Below are 19,232 nucleotides of genomic sequence, written 5' to 3' on the forward strand. Positions count from 1 at the left end.
GGAAAGATGGGGCTTCTTTCTTCAAGGGCATTAACAAGATTGAAGGAGGCTAGGATGCTTCTTCAAACCCTATCTTTTCCCTCCAATTCTTCCACAACTGCTTGGAATTTTTACCACTAGTCATTCATTCCTTTGGGTTAATTCTTTTTTTCCCCTTTCTACCTCAAAATGCAAGTATATGTAGGAAAGGTATCATATTGAGTCCCTAGAAACTTTGTTTAAAAAAAACTACTGGCTTATTATAATTTATTTGTACACAGTTGCTCATGTACTGTCTTTCCCTTTAGGCTGTGAAATCCTTGGCAGAGGGAGACTATTTTTTGCCTTTCTTTGTAATCCTAATACTTAGCTAAGTGCTTTGCATACTGTAAGTACTTAATAAATGCTTGCTGACTTGAACCTGATTTTTGGTTTTCCTGGACTAGGTCATCAGTACATGATCTCTGGGAAGTATTACAAAGCAGGAAAAAAAATATTGGTTTGTTTGTCTGAGGACCATTTTGGATGTAATTATTTTTTATATATTTAGCTACAGCCGTTGATGATTAGGGCTTACTAAGATGTAGAAGGTTTGTGATTTGCATTGGAAGTATTTATCAAATTAATTTTTTTTCCTAACAGGAAAGACTTGAGCCCCACATAAGAATTTAGAGTGTAGAAAAGGAGAACTGAAAATGCACCAGGCAATAAGGGTAAATATGTTGGTTGGAGAGTTGTATGGTGGAGAACAAGGTTAGATTTTTGCCTAGTCATAATGTAGAGCAGCCAACTGATGCAGTAGAGGGAGGGTTGGATCAGAAGTCAGGAATATTCATCTTGGAAGATGTATGAAACCAGTCTTCAGAAAATAGGACAATTCAGAAAGGACTTTGGCCAATAGTCTGGAAGATTCTTCCATGCCCATGATTTTAAATGACTTCAGAGTCATTTAAAAGGCTTTCTAAGGGGCGGCTAGGTGGAGCAGTGGCACCAGTCCTGGAGTCAGTAGTACATGAGTTCAAATCTGACCTCAGACACTTATTAATTACCTAGCTGTGTGGCCTTGGGCAAGCCACTTAACCTCATTTACCTTGAAAAAAATAAATAAAAGACTTCCCATGCCTGAAATTTCCCTAATATCTTTGGGGTTAGAATTTCAGACAGTCTTTAATTTCTGTTAACAATCATTATGAACAGGGTCCCTGCTTTCTCTAAGTCATGTTTTATTGACTCTTCCAGCACCTATAGATTCCTTTGTACTCCATTATTTTACTCTTATTCATCTGCTGTTTTTTTAATGTGTTCTTGCTCCTTTCCCACTTGCATGTTTTGTTTCTTCAAGTAGCCTGGATAATCCTTGAGACCCAAATCTTTTACTTCTCTTTCTGCCACCTCAACTCTCCTGAAGACTATTATAATTGTGCACATAAACTGGGAGATCAATAAATATTGCTAACTGACTCACAGAATCCTTTTACAGATAAGGAAGAAACAACAGAAGAGGAATGGGTGTCCATGGCCCAGTACTAAGTCAATTGACAAGTATTTATTAACCATTTACTATGTCTCAGTACACGTGTGTACTAACCGCTGGGACACAAAGAAACCAAACCAGTCTCTTCCCTCAGGGAGAATATACATTCTCATTGGAGAGACAATGTAAATAACTAGGTACATCCAAGATCGTTTCAGAGCAGATGAGGATAATTTGAAAGGGAAAGATACTAATAGTTACAGAAGGGGGTGATGGTGCGGGTGTGTGTTATTCAGTGGGTTAGACTCTGGGAACCAATGGGCCTTTCTATCCTCCACTTTTGCTTGAAGTCTGTCCAAGTTTATGGTTGCCATGAATCTTATCTATCCATCTATTCTTTGCCACCTTCTTCTCCTTTTACCTCTGATTTTTCCCAGCATCTTGGCCTTTTCCAATTAGTCCCCTCGTTTCCATTATGTGGCTAAAGTATCGAAGCTTCAGTTTCAGTATTTGACCTTTCAGTGAATAAACTGAATTAATTTCTTTAAGTATTGACTGATTTGATCTTGTTCTCGAAGGGACTCTCTAGTCTTCTCTAGGATTAAAAAAGCATTCTTATAGGCCTAATCTTACAGTTTATACATGGCTACTGGAAAAACCATAGCTTTGACTATTTGGACCTTTTGGCAAGGTAATGTTTCTGCTTTTTAGTATGTTGTCCAGATTTGCTTTAACTTTCCTTCTAAGGAGCTGTTGTCTCTATCTGAGGGGATCTTTGAGTGCAAGAACATAAAATCTGAGCTTCCATTTCTTCTTATCCCTCTATTTGCCAGAAAATGATGGAACCAGTTGTCAAAATTTTAGATTTTTTGATGCTAAACGTCAAGTCAGCTTTTATTCTCTCCTCTTTCACCATCATCGAGAAGCTTCTTCCTTTTTCACTTTCTGCCATCAGAGTGATATCATCTGTTTCTGAGATTATTGATGTTTTTCCTGGCAATCTTAATTTTGGCTTTTGATTGAGCCATCTTGGTAATTCACAAATGTATTCTGCATAAAGTCTCCTTCAAAAACTGGAATTTGAAATGAGTCTTAAAGGAAGTCATGGAATCCAAAAAGCAAAGAAAGGTGAGTGGGGGAAATGTGAGTCTACTGAAAAGAACTCCTTGCTTTTCATGCTCCTGAAGCCCCATCTTGCTCCTATAATGTTTAAAATTCTAACTTCTGATGATCATATCCCTGTTGCTAAAGTCAATATACAAGCTGCTCCACTTTTTATCTGCTCTTCCATTTTATCTAATGAGGGGACTGAAGTAGAGTACTTCCAATTTCCTTCCAGTTCTAAAAATCTCTGATTGTATTTAATATACAGCTAGGTGGCACAGAGCACAAAGGGTTAGAATTGAAGTAAGGAAGAATTTTATTCCAACCTTACATACTAGTTGTATGACCTGGGGCAAATCATTTTGACTTCTATTTTGCCTCAGTTGCTTTCTTCTAAAAAATGTGCACCTACTTCCAAGGGATGTTGTGGAGCTAAAATGAAATAATGGTTGTAAAGCACATAGTAAACTCAATAGAAATGATATAAATGCAGGCTGTCATCATTATTATTATTATTATTGTTGTTATTATTATATCATCCCATAGAAGATTATCCCATTATTAGACATTAGTAACTTAATATTTTAGTGGTGGACAGCTAGATGGCGATGTGGGTAGAGTGCTGGTCCTGAAATTAGGAGAACCTGAGTTCAAAATTTACCTCAGACACTTGACTGTGTAATCTTGGGCAAATCACTTAAATCTGATTGCCTTGAATCCAGACCATCTCCAGAAGATCTGATCCATATCTGGCCACTGGACCCAGTTGGCTCTGGAGGAGAAAGTGAGGCTGGTGATATAGCATAGCACCCCTTCACTCAAATCCAGTTCATGTACATGTCATGGTATCCCCTCCTATCCCCCTGCCCCAGTGTTATGATTTTTAAGAAGGAAGGACAAACCTCATTAACATACAAGTATTAAGTAGTGAACAGAGGGAAAAGAATGAAGGATGTAAGTTTTGACTTGAGTGGAAGGGTAGATCTAGGGTATCAGATTGCATCTGAGGCACTAGTGAGGCATAGTAATGGGGGGGCACTAAACCTCCCATAAAGAGAAAGAACCCTTAGAGGGATGGGAACATGTCAGAATCCAGCTTTAATTAGGATATTTATCTCTCTGATGATCTTAGGTTCATCCGGGGGTAGACTCAGGGGTGGGACTAGGTAATTTGATGGTTTGATGCCTCCCCTTCAGCAGGAGCCCAGAGAGCTGTCCCCCCTTTGTTCAAGTCAACATTCTGTCACAGATTATCTGATCACATTTTGTTATAACTTAAGCACAAGAAGATTCAGATTCTGTCTTGCCAACATTTCTTTGCCACTTTTATTAAAGAGGTGCTAGGTGTATCCTGAATTGACATTTAAGGAAGGACAACAGGTCTAACAATGTCAAGGAATGAATCACTTATCAAAATTTTGGAGAGCCCTTAGTTAAAGAGGCCAAGACGGAGGCAGCTAGGTGGCGCAGTGGATAGAGCACCTGCCTGGAGTCAGGAGTACCTGGGTTCAAATCGGGTCTCAGACACTTAATAATGACCTAGCTGTGTGGCCTTAGGCAAGTCACCTAACCCCATTGCTTTTGCAAAAAAAAAAAAGGCCAAGACGGTGAAATTAGATCTCTACAAAGCTAGCTTGTCACAAGAAACAAAACACTCCCTCCCCCAAGTCGAATTTAGTGCTCGATCACAAGGGCAGGGATGAGAGGGTTTCAGATTGCTCAGTGCAGTCTAATAATGACAACAGAAAAAACAAAATCCGACAATCCCTAGAGGAGAGATGGGGTCCATGACCTTCCCCTAAGGTTTGTTTTTTTTGAAGAGGTTGGTGGGGGTTCAAGTTGAAATTCCAGAATCTGAGGGGCCAAAGTGAGGAAATTCAAAGTGTGAGCCCTGATTCCACTTCAGATCGGCTCTACCCTGGGCAGGGTCCCGGGCTCAGATCCCGCCTTTCTAATGCCCTCCTTGACGCCCCCCACCCTCCGGGAAGAGAAAGCAAGCCTGGGTACGGCTGGAGAAACGCAGCTACCCACCTTCCCGGGCGGAGGAGGGGGCCCGGACGGGCCGGGAGGGGGCCGGTTAGGGTCCCAGGGGCGCGGAGCGCGCCGGAGCCGCAGCGGCGGGGGGCGGGGCGGGGCGGGGCGGGGGCGGTGCCAGGGCGGGGCGGCGGTGCCAGGCGCTGTCCGGGGTGCTGAAGCTGCCGCGGCTCGGCGCTGCTGCCGCCGCCTCCGGAGGAGCGAGGCCGGCCCCCGGAGCCCCGCCGCCGCCGCCGCCGCCGCCCGGCCCGTCCGCGCCCCGGCGGGAGCCACGGAGCCAGGGAGCCAGCCGGGCGCCGCCTGCGATGGGCCGCCCGTGATGGGGTCCGCGCCGCGCTCCGGGGCCCGGGCGCCGCCGCCGCCGCTGCTGCTGCTGCTGCTCGCCCTGCCCGCCGCCGCCCGCGGCCGGCCGCTGCCGGGGAGCTTCGGTGAGTGCCCGCGGGGGGCGCGGGGGGCGCGGGCCGGGGAGGTGCGGGCCGGGCTGGGCAGCTGCGAGAGGAGGAGCCGCCGGAGGAGGAGGAGGTGCGGGGGGCCGGGGCCGGGCCGGGAGGGCGCCCCAAGGGGCCCTCGCGGAGCCTCGGCTCCTTCACCCGCCCCCCGGCCTCTCCCCCAGCCCCGGCAGCTCGGCCCCCTCTCCGGCTCCCCGCGCCGCCCCGCGGCTGTCTCCGGGTCAGAGCCCCAGATTACCTGCTCAGCCCCGGAGCGCCCTTCCTCGGAGCCCCACCTTTCAAAGCTCGGCTCCCCTCCCGTGGATCCCACCCTCCCCCCTCCTCACAAACACCAAAACACAATCTTCCCTCTCACCCCGAGTTCGGAGATCCACCGAAATAGCTGTTCCTCCCCTTCACCGCCGCTAACACCAACAGCCCTTATTTGTGGGAAGGTGAATTTTCCTGTGTGGGTATAGATATTGTGTTGACTCTTTATAAAGTATTTTTATATTGTGTACCGTGTGTCTGTGTGTGTGGCGTGTGTGGGGTCTGTGTGTGTCGGGGGGGTCCGTGAGTATGTACTGAGGAATGTCTGCCTTTTGGGGAGAAAGAGTCTGAATGGTATTTTCGGTTAATGAGTGGAGGCAGTGGAGCTATGGGTTGCCATTTCTTCCCTTCTCTCCTACATCCTGGCCTCAGTCTCGTACCCCCAAACCTGCACCACCACCACAAAATGATGCTGAGTGGGCACTTTGTTTAAACAAAACCACACCTCATTGAGAATTCTCACCCAGATTATTGCTGATATGTTCCCAAGGAAGGAAAAAAAAAGAGGGGGGAGGATAGAAATGGTGACTATGAGACAACTCAAATGGCTTTTGAGAGGGGAAGTATTAATTAAATAGTAAATTTAAGAATAAAGTATTTCAGGAAAATCAGCTTTCTTCTTGAAATCTTTTTGATTTTGTGCTGACCTTTTTTTTTTTAAAACTCCAATAACAATCTGCCTTCTGCTATAATTTCCCTATTTTATTTGTTTAAAAAGGTTTTAGACATTTAGAATAAAACCAGTGTTTTTTCACAAGTAATTCCCTGGAGAGAAATTGTAAAATTTAAATGCTGACATCTTAAATGAATGCAAACACCTATTTCTGTATTTGGAAAAGATTTGAGGGTTTTTGCTTTTTTTTCAGTCAGTATTATAGAAAGCATTATCAACTATTATGAGTAAGCTTTTAAACTGAAAGCCAGGAACTCAAGATATTCTCTTCTGTGTTCTGTACCACTAAGAAATTCTCCCTCCAGAGATGGTTGTGAAACAGTCTCGTGTCCTTCCTGCTTCTTGTTTCCAACTGTATCACAAACTTCTATAAATGAAAGAAATAAAAGCTAAGAGGTAGAAGGTAGTTTTTCATATTCCCCCCTGAAATATGGGCCAACATTACCTTCCATTCTCTCTTACACATCTTCAGGCTTGGCTACTATGACATCAAGCCAGGGTAGGATTTGCATATCATAAAAGAGATCTCTTCACTTCATTCCCTTGTGGATAAAGCTCAGACAGAGGTCCTGAGGTAGAGTTGTATTTTATTATCTTTCATGTTCAAAGATGCTGATGCCAATGTCATAGATTCAGAGTTTCGGAGAATCTTAGAGAGGGTCCTAAAGATCTTACTCATCTAACTGCCTCATTTTAAAAATGAGAAAACTAAGCCCCACAGTAGGGTCAGCTCACATCATTCAGCAAATCAGTGACAGAAGCAGAGCCAGAACCCGGTTTTCCTGAATCCTTTTTCCTTTGCTTAGCACCATTTCCTCACTTCCTCCCTCTCCCTTAGAATTTGGGCAGCTATTTTCCTTGGTATTCTTTATTATCTAGTGTTTGAGGGAGTTGCCTAAGGTACTCAAAGCCTAAATGACTTGCCTAGAGTCTAGTCTCATGGTTAGTATGTATCAGAGGCAGGTCTTGAACTATATAGTCTTTCTGTGTACATGTAATATAAACAAAAGGTTATACATGTTCCAACTTCAACTCTTAACTCTTTTTTTAATATGCTTACATGGATTAGTCCCATTATACAGATGGAGAAACTGAGACATTCATAATGATTTAAGACTATGAAATAAGTCAGTAGTAAAATAAGGGAGAAGGCAGTGCAAAATCAGTGGAGCCTAGGATTCCTTAAGGCTTTTATTGCCCCAAATAGCTTCCATGGCTGTGACTTTTGAAAGCCTCTTCCACACTGGATATGCATTTCATGTTCAATCTGCTGTAAGGGTGATCTTCTTTATTGAATCTCCCATCTCAAAGTCATTTCTTTTTGGATCTATCTCTTTACTTTCTGGGCATGATGATACCAATAGAATTGTTTAGAAGCATTTAGAAGAGAGGATGTTTGGTTGTTGTGGCTTTAAGCAGTTATGTGCTTGCTATCTAGCTTGAAGTTCTCTTTCCTTGATAGATTTTTCCTTTACCACTAGCTTTCTTTATATTTCTTTGACTTATCACTTCTCTTCATGCACACCACCCATCAGAGGTAAAGGGCAACTATGATACTGTTTCAGGGATGGAGTGGGGAGAAGCAGTTATGATGTAGTGAAAGAACACTGACTTTCCAGAGGACTTGGAATGGGAAATATAGCTTTGCCACTTAATACCTGTGACCTTGATCTATGAACTGCACCAAATTACCACCTCTGGGTGCTTCCATTTCTTCATCTATAAAAAGAGAGCCAGAAAGAAAAGTTGATTAATATGGAAGATTCCATAAATATAAAACACCCTGAGGGCAGATTGTATTTGAAATATAAATATCCATTATGGAAGAGACTTTCAGGAGCCACAGACTTGGGAGCTATTTGGGAGCAATATTCTTGAGGCTAGAATCATAAGGTGTTCTCCAAGATTCCTTATAGTTCTAAATCATATGATACTTGTTATCCTGTGAGACATATCATTTTGCACAAAATGTGGCAACATTCAATGTTATTTTTTGGCAGATCTAAGTCTTTCAAAAACAAGATATGCTGGATAGAACCTTTATGTTATTCTGGAGTAAAGTGCTGATCATAAAATCTTGGAGTCCTAGAAAGAAAACCTGATAGTCATCTAAACCAAATCTCTACTCAATGGATGACTCACATCCTCCCTTATGAAAAGGCTCTTTCATGAAGTGCTTTTTCCCCTTTGCCCATCAGTATTTGATTTATAAGTGTTCCTCTGAAGTAGCAGATATCAGTGATAACTCTTAGTCCTTTTGATTGAATGATGATTTTTTTTTTTTGCTGTGGGTCAGGTATTCCTTGAGGAAGATGGGCTTGAATTCCATCTTTTCAGTTGAATTTCTCATGCATCAGAAGAGGTCATAACTTTTTAAAAATATAAATATATTTACTTATTTTTCCAACTACATGAAAAGAGACCATAACTTCTTATTTGTCATTTTTTGTGTGAGTACAGTGTAAGGAAGGAACAAAGAAAGAACAAAAGATGAATTGATTATCATATGTCAATCTTTGCTACCCCATTTGGGGTAGTTTGCCATTTATTTCTCCAGTTCATTTTATAGATGAGGCAATTAAAGCAAACAGGATTGAGAGACTTGCCTAGTCATACAATTAGTGTCAGAGTCTAGATTTGAATTCAAAAACACAAGTCTACCTGACTTCAGACCTGGTGCTCTATCCACTGTGTCATCTTATTACCCCTAAAAGATAAATTGAATGGAAGCAAATGCAAATAGAACAGTCCAGAACACTGGTCATTAGAGAATAAGCAAAACAACATCATGTTATAGAAAAGAAAAATATGCATTCCCTTTCTTCTATTATGAAAAGGAGGTTGGTGAGAGTGGGTTACTGTATTCCTTAAAAGAGTCTTAGACATTAGACAGAGGAAAAGTAGCCAAATGTCTTGAGGAGAAGGAAAAAGGAGTGACAAAATTTAAAGGAATAAAAGTAGGACATGTGACTAACAACCACCCAAAGCAAACATGACAGTACAAACAGACTATAAAATACCTTCTTAGGAGAAAGGGGATTCATCCCATTCTATGAGGGAAGAATTCAAAGATGAAATCTATAGACTAAATTATTGGCAAAATAGACATGATTAATTTCTCCCTATCTAAAATGTGAGACTACACTTGGATATGGACTATGACAAATCAGGGCATTCTCCAAGGACCCTTGATGTAAAAGAACATGAAACCTGGGTTCTCCTTATGTATGTATTTCCTACCCCTTGTCTTGAAGAAGGTGCTATTAAAAATAAGAAAAACAGAACTCAGTACAAGGGAGGGTTAAAGGCTCCATGTTCATTATTGGCTATTTGTCTTTATTAGGAGCATCATAAATGATTTGATCGTTGTCAAACAAGACACAGATTGTGTAGGTGTAAATAAATACTTGTAGAGAAAATCAATACATTTGTTTTAAGGAGAAAAGATTGATGTGTATTCATGTCTTAGGATGATGGTGTATGGCCCCTGTAAGTAGCTATGTGGGCTTAAGGAATGAGGAGCAACACCAGCAGTGTGCCACAGGTACTATAAGAAGGGTTACATTCTATCCTTTTAACCTCATAGGTAGTATACACAGTTGACTCTAGGTACCTCTAAGTTGAACATCCAGGAAAGTAGACTGGATTCACTCTTTGTAGATATATTTACATTTTGTATCAGAAATATAAGAAATCTGAAACTTTCCTAGCTTTGGGACAACCAAGTTAAATAGATTACAGACATTATCCAAGTCAATTGAAAATGGAAGCCATAATATGAACATCCTATACCTGCACTTTCCTCAGTTCAAATTAACTGGTCTACCTGGGTTTAAGAATTATGGATTATATTTCTTTTCTTCCTCATGCATATTTTCTCTCCAGTAATGAACTCAAATGGGCCTGGGTTTGATTCAGTCAGAAGAAATGAATCAATCATTTTTTTTGGACTGGTTGGCATGGTTGATTATTTTAAAATTGAATTTTTAGAAATTCTTTCTATTATTAAGGTAGAAGGAACCCATCTTTGCTTCTTGCTGGTTTTGACCCTGAACTGGTTTATAAATTTTAATGCTTTTGGTTATGCTGAAAGGAGGCCAATTTAAGGGGGTGGGGTAAGAAACAACAAGCAACCAAATGTCTTATTCCCATGTCTCTGGATATATTCAAGTGATTCTGTGGCTGTTGCATTTGTTTTCTTTCCCTTCTACTCCACAGGAAGCATCCTCCTCAGGTGGTAGATGTTCCCATTATGCAGGGCAAGGCTAACCTAGTTATTGGTTTAAATGGGAAATTCTGTGCTATTGGGAGGAGGTTTTAGAGTAAAGCAGCTGGCTATGAAATCACATGTGCTTAATGGGATTCTAGGGTGTTGATAGGATGCTTATGAATAAACTTTCTATGTCCTAGACTGAGAGTTAAATGTATCAGAACCAAAAGTGCATTGTAGTGAGTTGAAGAGGTTTGTTTTTAATGACTTCCTTTCATTAGTAATGCTCTTAACCATTATCTAAACATCCTAAATCTATTTTTTAAATTTAAATTGATTTGACTTGGTTTATGATCAGTCATTCTCACAATTGAATCAGTTGGGCAGTCATAAGCTTTATTTTTAGGGAGAGTCTATGCATTTCCTTCTTCTCTCTCTTTATCTTCTTTTTTTTCCTTCTCCTTCCTTCTCTTTCTCCTTCCTCCTCTTCCTTCTCTTCTCTTTCCTCCTCTTCCTCTGTCTCCTTCCTCCTCTTCTCTTTCCTCCTCCTTGTCTCCTTCCTTCCTTCCTTCCTTCCTTCCTTCCTTCCTTCCTTCCTTCCTTCCTTCCTTCCTTCCTTCCTTCCTTCCTTCCTTCCTTCCTTCCTTCCTTCCTTCCTTCCTTCCTTCCTTCCCGGAATATACATTCCTACTTATTGAACTCTTCCTTATAATTAAAAAAAAGTTAAGCAAAACCAGCCTAAACATTGAGGGCATCTCATGGTTCATTCAGCCACTCTTAGAGTTCCCCTCTTTTGAGATCAGTAAGGGAAGTATGTTCCAAAATAAATTTTCTGGTATTGAAATTGGTTAAGATGATTAAATTGAGTTTGAATGCCTTTTAGGGGATTTTTTATTTATATTATTGTTCTTCTTATGCATGTTATATTCTGATTCTGTTTGTTTCACTATGTATAGGTTTGTTCATCCAAGTCTCATTTTTTTTTCTGAATTTGACATATTTGTAAATTTTTACTACATAATATACCATGTACCTCAATTAGTTCAGTCAGTCCCCAATTAGTGCACATCCACCTCATTTCAAGATTATTATTTATTTTTTGCTACCCTGTAAAGTGCTGTTATAACTGTTTTTGGCTTCAGCATCTGTCCTTGACCTCTGTGAAGGTAAATTGCTCAGTAATGGGAGTGTAGGAAAACAGTTTGAACAACTTCCCGATATTTCTCCCAATTTTTAGTGGTTGAACCACTTCATAGCTCTACCAACATTTAGTAGTGTGTCTCACTTCCTGAATGGACTTCCTGAAGTCCATTTTACATTTACTATTTCTGTCTTTTAGTGTGCTTGTCTTTTGCCATCTTGGGTGTGTGAAGTACAACCTTAGATAGTTTTATTTTTATTTTTCTTAGTTATTTGGAACATTTTTTTCATATGGTTTAAGTGTATAATTCTTCTTGGGAAACTGTTCATTATGTGCTGACAATTTGTCATTATCATAATTATCATTGTCATTATCATTTTCTGTTGGCAAAATGGCTATTGGCTTTTTATATTTGTGTTAATTCCTTTTTTGACTTAGATATCAAACTTTCATTTGAGATATTTGCTTTTTTCCCCAAATAAGAAATTTCTTTCTTTATTCTAGTTGCATTGATTTTGTTTCTGCAAATAAGTTTTTGATTTTACATAATAAAAATTGGCTATCCCCATTGGCTCTTAAACTATACCTGAAGCAGTAGATACTTATTTTGGCAGCCATTTCACAGGAATATAATTTTCTTTTGGTGCATGGGTTGGTTTTTTGTTAGAACACTATTTTCGTGATAACTGCAAGTGTTTTATTTGGGATTTATGAAAGTCATGGAGGAAAAGGGAGAATGAAGTTTGTTTTCTCTCTTTTTGTAATTTATACCTTAGAACGTTATTTCTGTAAAGATGGTGTTAGACGCTTTCCCTAGCCCTTATTAAAAAATACCTTCTTGTTTTGGATTGTATACAAACATTTAAAATCATATTGTACTCTAGGCTTATCTCCAATACTTTGAAGTCTGTCACTGGACAAAGTCTCTGTATACAGAGAGATGAGAAAAAACTTGGGAATTGAACACTGAGGCTTTCATTCAGATGCAATAGTAGATGAAAGCAACATAAAATCCAGTTAAATAAGTACCTATCTTATCTTTTCTGACAAGATGTTCCATTTCCTAGAGAAAGCAAGCAGCTGAATTCACGGCAGACAACCCTCCTTACCACATAAAAAACACCTGGCAGTTGTTTTCACATTAGTCTAAATGACCTTCAGAAATGTGGGTCCAGCTGGATTTGTTTTTTCATCCTAGCTGATAAGAGAGCTAGAAAAGTTCAGAAAACAGTTCTTTTATTGCTGCTTGGAAACAGGGTTTGTTGAAAGATGGAGAAAATGAGACAAAAAGTCTCTGGCCAACTGTTCATTTAAATAAAAAGGTAGGAATTAAAACAGGTGAGGTTTCTCAGCAACCCTTCCATTCACATGTATTAAAAAGACATTTCTCTTTGCTGGTTCTGTTGCTAGTCTTTTGGAAGGGATGTAGGACAAGGTTGATAGTACTAGAAGAATCTGAATCTTTGGTAGTCATCCCTTACTTTAGGTACTAAAGTGTGGAACTTCACTGCTGTATTTATAATTAATGGCCTTGCTTTGCATCATTTAAAGAAATAAGGAACAGGTCCTCATTTTCTCCTTGGTTTAATGTTCTTTGGAGGTGGTAACTTCGAGAATAAAAGTGAAATGCTTCCCCTTTTGTTTCTTTCCCCCATCCCAATTTCCTGTTTATAAAGCATATTAGATGAAGACCTCATCTTTGTTTGGGGTTTATGGTTATGAGGTCTTCTTCAGGTGGGGGAGTTCTATAATAAACACCACTATTTCTGTTAACTGTAGTGTACAATACTATTGCTCCCTGTTTCTTTGGGCTTAGGTGATAAATTGTGTATTCCATTGGAACCTCCTCCCTAAAAGCATCAAGTATTCTCCCTCTAGTCTTGGAACCAGTCTATAAGACAGAGTTGATTTTCTTCTGGGAACCCATTAGGCTAAATAGAGAACTTCTTGCTTGGTTGGAGCATCCCTAGGAAGAGTTGAACATGCCCTTTTGCACCTGAGTCAGTTGCTTGATTTTCCTTCAACTTGTGTTTTTCAGCCCCATGGTGCACTGTTGAGTTATTTGGTTTCTTTCTATGAAGCAGTTTTGATATTTTGAAATTGATGAATTGTTATCATATCCTGGCATGGCAACTCAAGTCTTCCTTGGCTGGCCAAGAATAAAAATGCCATGAGGGGAACTTAATATTTGATATGACTTATAAAAGTGCTCACCATTCAGAATACTCAGAGGTTTTCTGTCAGATTTTAATGAGGTAATGCAAACACCAGAGAGATCAAACCAAACCACAATTTGAGGTTTGCCATAACAAAAAGCCCAATTCAATCTAGACAGGGAGGGATGGGTTATTTTGATATGAAAGGTTTAAGTAGAGGTTGAGTTGCAGCTTGTCACAGTAAGAGGTGGGAAGGGAAATAGAAGATAGGAAGAAATTGTTTCCAATTATGGGGTGTTGGAGCCACTAGATGTAGATATTCCCCCCCCCAAGTCCATTTAGGTCCCCAAATACAATGCCCTACATACAGTACAAAAGATGGCATTGCTAATAACTTGTTTTGTGGAAGGAGTCTTTGAAAGAGGCTGGTCTGCTTTCCTAAAGAAGAAAAGTAGTTGCTCTTAATGAGGAAAATTCTGATTCTAGGACTGAAATATACTTGACTTGTATGGTGCACCAAAAACTCAGTAACAACTGGTAACTAGGATCTAAAGGTTTTTCCTCTTGATTTAAACTTAGTTCAAAGCAATTATCACCTAAAGAAGGTACTAGAAGGCACCTTTCTAAGAATGATAAGTTTGCAAAGGCTCCTTTATCTGCTGTACTGTTGATCAACCACAAGGTCCCATAAAGAGACCAAAGCAGGGTGCAAGACATTACAGAGGAGGAATTTTGATAAGGGTATTATCAAAGAAAGGTAAGAGAAAAATGGAGATAGATGGCTCAGGCGGCAAGAAGTCAACTGATGAGCTACCCTTGTGATGCAATGTTAAAAAGCAAGTAAAGAAGGTTTGTACCTCTTTGGGTGAATCCCCTGTGGTCTGATAGGGAAACAGATAAGGTTTGTGAAAGAATCACAGGAATGGGTGAGCTGCCATCTGTGTCACAGATCTTTGAACAAACTATTAAGCACTTTCCCCCTTTGTTTAGAGAGCTTGTTCTGGAGTCAGGAAAACGTAAATTGGAGGCCGCACTATGAAACATACTAACTGTGTCATCCTGGACAAGTTGTTTACCCTCTCAGTGTTCTAGGTATCTCCCCAAGACTAGAGATTACAGAGGAGATGCCAGCCTGTACTGGTAGTGATTTTTATTTTATACTGGAGTTTCTTGGATGAATGAATGAATTTCCTTGCCATTATTTTCTAATGTTCCTATTGTCCTATTTTGGAAGAGTTAATTTTTTTTTCTCAAAATCCCTGTGAAGTTCTCTGTGTGTGGTGTATATGTGCGTTTAAGGAGCTTTAAACAATATAGACTACAAAATAAGCATTACTCTATCCTCATTATCTCTCTATATGGTGGAGGAAGAGAGGATTCCCTTTACCCTTTCCAAAGGTTTCTTGCGAAGACTTTTCTTCTCTATTGCTTTCTGTAATCCAATTCCAAGAAATTTTGAATTGTGAAAGATGCCAGATTACCATTCTGTTGTTCTATATAAACATCACCATGGTTCATAGTTATCCTCATCAGTTTGAGTAAGCTCTAAGTGCTTGTTTGCATGGTGACTGATTAGACAGAAATTACTCAAAATGCTGTCAATCAGTGAGACATTTACTGAACACCCTTTAGAAATGGGACCTGGTACTTTATCAATCTATAAGTATTTGATTCATTATGAAAAAATCAAAACATGTATATATACACACATGTACACATATATGTACACACATATATACATATGTGTGTGTGTGTATATATATATATATATATATATATATATATATATATATATATATGGAGCAGCAATAGCTCATGGTACTCCAGAAATTGTTATATGGCCAAATATTTGTTTTATTATAATTTTAACATATACATTTTCATGAAAATGACATCTCCCAGAAGTTCTACACCAGGGAAATCTTTCAGGGCTATAAACTTTGATCCTGATGGGGTTGGGATGGGGAGTAGCATGAGCAGAGATACGGATTTAGATCAGAGTGGCATGTATAAGAGAGAGGGAGGATTGTTTCTCAGATAATATCCACTATTTTTTTTATTAAAAATGCCATTGCATTCTTCATTGCTGAATAAGGTTGAATCATGGTAAGTGGCTATGAATCTGATTTCCTAGAAAAATTCATATGGGATCCATAGACCCCCCCCCCCCCCCAAGGCTTCTGTCAAAACATTCCATGGGTTTTTTTTTTTTTAGGTTTTTGCAAGGCAAATGGGGTTAAGTGGCTTGCCCAAGGCCACACAGCTAGGTAATTATTAAGTGTCTGAGGTTGGGTTTGAACCCAGGTACTCCTGACTCCAGTGCCGGTACTCTACCTACTGTGCCATCTAGCTGCCCCTATTCCATGGTTTTTATAGAACTTTGGATGAGAAAAATGACATTTTTATTTCTTATTAAGTTTTATTTTCCTTGTAATCCTTATGTATTAATTTTTATGCACTTAGGAATTTTTTTTCCTGAGAAGGGGTATATAGGCTTTACTAGCCTACTAAATAGGTCTATGACACACAATAGCTGAAGAATTGTCCTAGAGATGTTTTGACCTTTATCTTAATTTAGATTTCATCAATTGTTACTACAGACTCTATGAGAAATGAGACCCAGAAAATTGCTTTCTTGTTAGTAAAACATTTCCTAGGTGGTTCAGTGGATAGAGCACTGGCCTTGGAGTCAGGAGGATGGGAGTTTCATATCCAGCCTCAGACAACTTAACACTGACATAGCAGTGTGACCTTGGGCGAGTCACTAAAACCTAATAGCTTCACATTCAGTGCCATCTACAGTCTTTCTGATTCATTTCTTGACATTGGACTCAGATGGTCCTGCAGGGAGAAAGTGAGGTTGATGATGTAGTACAGTCCCCACCCCCACCCTGGACTCAAATCCAATTCATGTGTATGTCATGGCATCCCTCCCTGATGTTATGATCTTCTTTGAGAACGAAGGACAAGAATCAACATTTTGCAATAAGCTAATTCTAGATAGTGTATTAACCTCAAAAGTGTAAGTTAAATTCTATTATTTGTAATTTATTATTTGTAAATTATTTTCTATTCAAGATGCCTCTCTGTAGTATTGCTATTTGTGATTTTCCTCTTAAATTCATTATCATTAGTCTTGCTGTGGGACTGCTATTTGAAGGTCCCTTATCTGAATGAAAAGTTATTATCCTATTAAATCTGAATGAATATTAACTTTCAAACAACATGATGGTGGGGAAAAAATGACTAGATTTGGAATTAGAGGACCTGACTTAAACTCTAATTAATTGTGTGACCATGGCCAAGTACTGCAGTCTTCCTAAACCTTTCTCTTTTTATCTGCCAAATTCAGTTCAATACAACAAATTTTTATAAAGTATTACCTATATATAAAGTGTTATGCATTGTGGATGCAAAGACAAAAACCTGAAACCACCCTGATCTCAAGGAATTTGTATATTTCTCTTTTTTCCCTTGAAAGTGGGGAAAACTAGTTTGGAAATAGGTGCAATAATTACAATTAGTTAGCATTAATGCTAAATGATAGTGTATGCATATATACACTCCCAAACTTTTAAGGCTATTGGGAGGAAAGCACCATAAATGTGTTTTCCTGTTCAGATACTTCTTTTTTGCCCCCCCCCCCCCCAATCAGCCTTGACTTGACTCTTCTGGAGGATAAAAATAACCTGAAAGATAAAAGAATAGGATACGGTGTATATTGTACCACTGAAGTTGCCAACATAAGAAATGTATAAGAATGAGTTTATATTTTTCTGGATGATTTCTATTTTACTCCACCAATGCAAATATGTCTTTTTGTTCATTGCAGTTTTCACATTGGCATTCTCTGTATTTGAGAACATTTTATTTCTTGTGCAATCATCTTAGAATGAGAATCTTAATTGGTTAAGGTGGCTCTGAAGGTGACAATGGTGCATAGTTAACAGTTTGAAGACATGGTAAGGAGCCTTCTGGTTTGTTCTTTAAAAATGCATTTTTGGGGGAAATAGCTTGCCTGAAATGAATGACAGTTCACTGATGTAGTCTAGCTTCAGACTGATAATTATTCTTTCATATTTCATTAACACTTGGCTCCCAAATCAAGAACTTGTAAATGAGGCACTTGGGCAAATTTCAAAAAGGTAGGGAAAAAACCCATTTACTAGGAACTTCTAAAGGTCAGACTAGTTTTTTGGAGAAGGTTAGGCAATTTTCATGATGCCAAGAGCACTAGGCAAATGGTCTTCTGGGTCATTTGTGTCAAGTATTCAATCTTTTGTGATTCCCACTTTCAATCTTTGTGCTGGCATTAAAAATAATCTTAGAATAGAGCTAGAAAGAACAGAGAGAGCACCTACACAGCATAGGACAAATTGTTTGCTACTTAATTTTTAAATATTTATTTAAAAAAGATGTGGAGGAATATATTCTCTAAAACTCCATCCTCTTTGTTTGTCTGACAAATCTCCTTTATTATTGACTAATAATTTGATCATTCTGTGAATCAGTTAATTTCTCTAGGCAATTATAAATTCCTTCCATTTGTATTGTAGTTTTGCATGGCTATTATTTTTCTCATTTTACAGATAGACAAGGAAACAGAGGCTCTAAAATGTTTAGAGACTTGTCCAAGATAGAGCCAGATTTGAAAACTGGTCTTTTGTTTGAAGGTTATATCCAATCAGCTTTCTTTTTCACCTATGAGATTTCTTCAGTCTTTAAAATGCTATAATTCTGCAGTCTTTGCTTAGGTCTTCTTGAAATGTACCCTATAAAACACTGCAAAGGAAGGACGACCCATAATATGTAGAGAAGTAAGTCAAAGTTATAAGAATACAAGTCATTTATCAATTGCTAAATGGTTGAAGGACATGAACAGGCAGTTCTTAGATGAAGAAATTTATCTATAGTCATATGAAAAAATAATCTGTCTTTATTGATTAGAGAAATGTAAATTAAAATAGGTACCACCTGAGGGACTACCTCATATTTATTAGGTTGATCATATTACAGGAAAAGAAAATGATCAATGTTGGAGAGGATGTGGGGAAATTGGGACACGAATACATTTTTGGTGGAGTTGTAACCAAGCCAGTCTGTCTGTCCGTCGTCTGTCCGTCCCTCTGTCCTTCTTTCTTTCCTTCTTTCTTTCTTCAAGGCAAATGGGGTTAAAGTGGCTTGCCCAAGGCCACACAGCTAGGTAATTATTAAATGTCTGAGGCCGGATTTGGACTCAGGGACTCCTGACTTTAGGGCCGGTGCTTTATCCACTGCGCCACCTAGCCTCCCCGAGTTAGTCTTTCTGGAGAACAATTTGGATCAACAATTTGTAACTATACACAAAGGGCAATAAAACTGTGCATACTTATTGATTCAGCAATACACTATTATATATGTATCCCAAAGAGACCATATGAAAAGGTAAAACCCCACATAGATAAAAATATTTATAGTTTCTCCTTTTTTTGTAAGGGCAAAGAATTGGAAATTGAGGGGATGCCCATCAATTGGGAAAGACTGAACAAATTGTGATTTATGAAAGTGATAAAGTACTATTGTTCTGTAAGAAATAATGAGTAGGCGGATTTCAGAAAAGACTGGAAAGACTTGCATGAATTGATGCTGAGTTCAGTGAGCAGAACCAGAAAAGTACTGTATGCATAAACAGTATCATTATGTGATGATCAACTATGATGAATT

The 19,232-nt window shown here is 39.1% G+C and overlaps 1 protein-coding gene across 1 annotated transcript in view; it reads left to right on the plus strand.

Annotated features, from left to right (window-relative positions):
- The first annotated feature begins 4,979 nt into the window (after positions 1-4,979).
- Positions 4,980-19,232, plus strand: part of LOC141492677 (receptor-type tyrosine-protein phosphatase N2-like) — a 333,809-nt gene continuing 319,556 nt past the window's right edge. Inside the window, exon 1 of the transcript XR_012470026.1 lies at positions 4,980-5,019. The gene's annotated coding sequence lies outside the window, so the exon portion shown is untranslated. The remainder of the gene's footprint in view (positions 5,020-19,232) is intronic.

The sequence above is a fragment of the Macrotis lagotis genome, chromosome 7, assembly GCF_037893015.1.
Source record: "Macrotis lagotis isolate mMagLag1 chromosome 7, bilby.v1.9.chrom.fasta, whole genome shotgun sequence".
NCBI lineage: Eukaryota > Metazoa > Chordata > Mammalia > Peramelemorphia > Peramelidae > Macrotis > Macrotis lagotis.